We start from the raw sequence: 6,000 nt of genomic DNA on the forward strand, positions 1-6,000 counted from the left end.
GTTTGGATCCCATATAGGGATGGCCAGTTAGCTCACTGGGTGAACATGGTGCTGACAACACCAAGTCAAGGGTTAAGATCCCCTTACTGGTCATCTTTAAAAAAGAAAAAAAAAAAAAACTTCCACATCCAGGCCAAAAACATAAAGCCAACCAAAGGGAATTCAAGCTCAGCTACTACTGAGGCCTGAGTTCTAACACAAGTCTGGAAATGCTCTGAGTGGACAGCATCAGAAGTTATTTTGAGATAAACGGGATCAGTAAAATAAAATTCAGCTCAGTAACCAATTTTTATCAGATAAATTCTGTGGCCAGCTCTATAAGCATTTGATGACACTAGCTCTTTGTAAGAAAGATCATTTCAAGTATTGGACATATATGTGTTGGAAAAATATAGCAAAATGGTCAGGGCCCCTCAGATGTTCAGAATCTTGCTGAACATTTGATGTAAGTAGGCACATGTGCTCAGGTGTTCCTTGGTTATTGTTTAGTGTAATTGCGCATGTGCACCCAGGTGTCCTGGGTTATGGACTTAAGTATAAGGATGAGTGGCTCTGATCCACAGTGCCTCCCACCCCCAGGATGCCGGGGGGGTGGGGGTGGGGGGGGGTGGGCACAGGGAGGCCACTACTGCTGCTGGAGGCTGCTGCTGCTGCTAGTGCCCCCGGGACCTGGAAGCTGCTGCCACTGAAGAAGCTAAAGACTGAGCTCATGTCCCCTGCCAACAGCTCCCAGAATCTTTCCCAATTACCTAGCATGGACCTTCATCTGAGGGGCCTGGGGACACAGCCTGTACAATGAGTTTGAAGGGTCTGAGCCCTAGCTCTGACAACATAATTAGAAACTTAGTATAACTAAAATACTAAGTTAATGAAACATTTTGGCTTTAGTTATGATTTGCCTTACTTTGCAATAAGATACAGGAGGATCTGGGGGCCTGAAACTATAGGTTTCTCTTGCACCCCCATGAGAGCTGGAATATAAGAACTAAGAACAATGTCTGTCCTTCCTGGTACCTGGTCTAGGCTTATTTAATAAGAAAACTGAACTTGGAAGAAAGGTAGAAATGGGGAAAGGAACCAGTTTGTGTTTTAAATACAGACTTTACATTATGTCTTGGTGGCCAGAGATTGATTTTTAAAGCTTATAATCAACTAAAATAAAAGTATTCCTTGTCTCACCAGAATGAAGACTCTAAGTTTTTTTTTTTCCATAGCACATTTTTCATTCTGAATATTAACTGAAGGAAAAAAAGACAATAATTTAAAAATATATCACCTCGGGGGAGGTGCTGTGGAGCTGAGGCCGTGGCCAGCTCGATGCCGGGACTGTCCAGCGAGCGCAGCGCGGCGGGAGCCAGCAGCCACAGCAACCCCGGACCAGAAGCAGCAGCAGCAGCAGCAGCAGCAGCAGCAGCCGCCGCTGCCGCCGCCGCCGCCGCCATCCACGGAGCACAGCCGAGCCGGCCATGGTGTTGTTGATGCCGCTGAATGGACTGAAGGAGGAGGACAAAGAGCCCCTCATCGAGCTCTTCATCAAGGCATTCATTTTAAGTTTTGTGTAGAGCTCGGACGCCCGGCGGCTGCGCTTGTGGCGGCCTCAGAAACTAGGCGAGTATCGCGGCCGCACCTGGTGCAGCAACAGCAATAGCAGCCGCCGCAGCAGCCGCCCCAGCAGCCGCCCCAGCAGCGGCCGCTACCGCCACCACCGCCGCCTCTGCCACTGTCTCAGGAGCGGAACAATGCCGGCAAGCGGGATGACCAGCAGGCCATCTGAAGGAAGCGAGCTTTTTCAATAGTGTCAAACCTGTGGACTGTGAAACCCCCTGCCACAATGAATAAACATCCAAGAAAAGATATCAGAAATATGAAAAATCAAGAAAGTACACCACCAAAAGATAAATCTCAAGCTCTAGATCCTATAGAACAAGAAGCCCTTGAAATGACTGACAAGGAATTTCGAGTGATAATTCTAAGGAAACTGAATGAGATACAATAAAACTCAGCTAGACATCATGATGAAATAAGGAAAAGTATACAGGACCTGAAAGAGGAAATGTACAAGGAAATCAATGCCCTGAAAAAAAATGTAGCAGAACTTGCTGAACTGAAGAAGTTATTCAGCAAAATACGAAACAACGGAGAGTTTAACCAGCAGGCTTGTGGAAGTTGAAGAGAGAACCTCTGAACTTGAAGATGGGCTGTTTGAAATAACACAAGCAGACAAAAAAAAAGAAAAAAGAATCAAAGGCATTGAAGAAAATCTGAGAGAGATATCAGACAACTTTAAGCACTCAAATATCCGAGTCATGGGTATTCCAGAAGGGGAGGAAAATGGAGATTCCATTGAAAACATATTCAACAAAATAGTGGCAGAAAACTTCCCAGGTATAGGAAAAATCACAGATCTTCAGATCCAGGAAGCTCAACGATCTCCAAACGTATTCAACCCAAAAAGACCTTCTCCAAGACACGTTATAGTCAAACTGGCAAAACTCAAAGACAAAGAGAGAATCTTAAAAGCTGCAAGAGAGAAGCGTCAAATCACCTATAAGGGAGCCCCAATCAGACTAACATCAGACTTTTCATCACAAACCCTAAAAGCCAGAAAGGAATGGGATGATATTTTCAAAATACTAAAAGACAGAGATTGTCAGACAAGAATACTCTACCCTGCAAGGCTGTCCTTCTGAAATGAAGGGCAAATAGTATATTTCTTGGACAAACAAAAACTGCGGGAGTTCACCACCACACGACCACCCTTACAAGAAATCCTCAAGGGAGTACTGGGTTTGGTTCCTGAAAAATAACTACCACTGCCATAAAAACCCAAGAAAAATCTAAAACCACTAGTATAATAAAAATGGCATTCATGAAGAGAAAACAAACAAACAAAAAGGCTATCTACAACCTAAGGAACCAACAAACACAGAAAACAAACAGTAAATCAGAAAGCAAGGAACAAAAGACACCTAAGACAACCAAACAACAATCAATAAAATGCTAGGAATAAATCAACACTTTTCAATAACAACTCTTAATGTAAAAGGCTTAAATTCCCCACTCATAAGACACAGACTAGCTGACTGGATTAAAAAGGAGGACCCAACTATATGCTGCCTTCAAGAGACCCACCTCACCCATAAAGACTCACATAGACTAAGAGTGAAAGGATGGAAAAAGATTTACCATGCAAACAGAAAAGAAAAACGAGCTGGAGTAGCTATTCTTATATATGACAAAGTAGACTTTAAACTAAAAACCATAAAAAGAGCCCACGAGGGACACTACATAATGATAAAAGGACTGATCCATCAAGAAGAAATAACAGTCATAAATTATGTATGTACCCAATGTTGGAGCAGCCAGATTTATAAAACAAACTCTATTAGACCTAAAGAAGGAAATAGACACTAATACCATAATAGCAGGGGACCTGAACACCCCACTGTCAATATTGGACAGATCATCTAGGCAAAGAATCAGTAGAGAAACACAAGATCTAAACAAGACTCTAAACAAATTGGATTTGGCAGATATTGACAGAACATTCCATCCAACAACCTCAGAATATTCATTCTTCTCATCAGCACATGGATCATTCTCCAGGATAGATCACTTATTAGGTCACAAATCAAGTCTCAACAAAGTCAAAAAAATTGGAATTATCCCATATATTTTCTCAGACCATAATGGATTAAAACTAGAAATCAATAACAAACAAACTTCTGGAAACTATACAAACACATGGAAATTAAACAGCATTCTACTTAATGACATATGTGTCAAAGAAGAAATCAAGCAGGAAATCAAAAACTTTATTGAAACTAATGAAAATAATGATACATCATACCAAAACCTGTGGGATACTGCAAAAGCAGTATTAAGGGGGAAATTTATTGCATTAAATGCTTACCTCAGAAGAATGGAAAGATGGCAAGTGAACAACCTAACACTTCACTTAAAGATCTAGAAAAACAAGAACAATCCAAACCTAAAGTTAGCAGACGGAAAGAAATCATTAAGATCAGAGCAGAACTTAATGAAATTGAAACCCAAAAATCAATACAAAAGATCAATGAATCAAAAAGTTGGTTTTTTGAAAAGATAAATAAAATTGACAAACCATTAGCATGGCTAACAAAAAAAAGAAGAGAGAAGATTCAAATAACAAAAATTAGAAATGAGAAAGGTGATATTACAACTGATTCATCTGAAATACAAGGAATCATTCGAGACTACTATAAACAACTATACGCCAACAAGTTTGAAAATCTGGAGGAAATGGATAAATTTCTGGACACACACAAGCTCCCAAAACTGAGCCATCAAGATGTAGAAAATCTGAACAGACCAATAACAATAAAGGAGATTGAAGCTGTTATCAGAAAGTTCCCAACAAAGAAAAGCCCAGGACCAGATGGATTCACAGCAGAATTTTACCAAACATTCAAAGAGGTTCTTTACAAACTATTCCAAAAGACTGAAACAGACGCAAATCTCCCAAACTCATTCTGTGAAGCAAACATCATCCTGATACCAAAACCAGGTAAAAATATAACCAAAAAAGAAAACTACAGGCCGATATCCTTGATGAATATAGATGCAAAAATCCTCACTAAAATACTAGCAAACAGAATACAGCAACACATACGTAAAATTATTCACCACGATCAAGTGGGATTCATTCCAGGGATGCAAGGTTGGTTCAACATACGCAAATCAATAAATGTGATACACCATATTAATGAAATCAAACACAAGGACCATATGATCATCTCTATAGATGCTGAAAAAGCATTTGATAAAATTCAACACTCATTCATGACAAAGACCCTTTATAAGTTAGGTATAGAGGGAAAGTATCTCAACATAATCAAAGCCATATATGACAAACCCACTGCCAATATCATCCTGAATGGGGAAAAGCTGAAAGCTTTTCCTTTAAGAACAGGAAGTAGACAAGGATGCCCACTCTCACCACTCCTATTCAACATAGTGTTGGAAGTACTAGCCAGAGCAATCAGAGAAGAGAAGGAAATAAAGGGCATCCAGATTGGAAAAGATGAAGTCAAAGTGTCCCTGTTTGCAGATGACACGATCCTATATATCGAACAGCCTAAAGCCTCTACAAAAAAACTCTTGGAGGTGATAAATGATTTCAGCACAATAGCAGGATACAAAATCAACACAAAAATCAGTAGCATTTCTATTCTCCAATAGTGAACATGCAGAACGAGAAATCAAGAAAGCATGCCCGTTTACAATAGCCACCAAAAAAATAAAATACTTAGGAATTGAGTTAACCAAAGATGTGAAAAATCTCTATAATGAGAACTACAAACCACCGCTGAGAGAAATTAGAACTACAAAAAGATGGAAAGATATCCCATGCTCTTGGATTGGAAGAATCAACATAGTGAAAATGTCCATACTACCCAAAGTGATATACAAATTCAATGCAATCCCCATCAAAATTCCAAAGACATTTTTCTCAGAAATGGAAAGAACTATCCAGACATTTATATGGAACAATAAAAGACCACGCATAGCCAAAGCAATGCTGAGCAAAAAAATAATAAAGCTGGAGGCATAACACTACCTGACTTTAAACTATACTACAAAGCTATAATAACCAAAACAATATGGTATTGGCATAAAAACAGACACACCGATCAATGGAATAGAATAGAGAATCCAGAAGTCAACCCACAAACCTACAGCCATCTGATCTTTGACAAAGGCAACAAGCCTATACACTGGGGAAGAGACTGCCTCTTTAGCAAATGGTGCTGGGAGAACTGGATATCAATATGCAGGAGAATGAAACTAGACGCATACCTTTCACCATACACTAAACTCAACTCAAAATGGATTAAAGAATTAAATATATACCCTGAAACAATAAAACTTCTTAAAACACAGGAGAGACACTTCAGGAAATAGGACTGGGAACAGACTTCATGAATACGACTCCAAAAGCACGGGCAACCAAAGGAAAAA

The sequence above is a fragment of the Cynocephalus volans genome, chromosome 1 (assembly GCF_027409185.1).
Source record: "Cynocephalus volans isolate mCynVol1 chromosome 1, mCynVol1.pri, whole genome shotgun sequence".
NCBI classification, from domain to species: domain Eukaryota; kingdom Metazoa; phylum Chordata; class Mammalia; order Dermoptera; family Cynocephalidae; genus Cynocephalus; species Cynocephalus volans.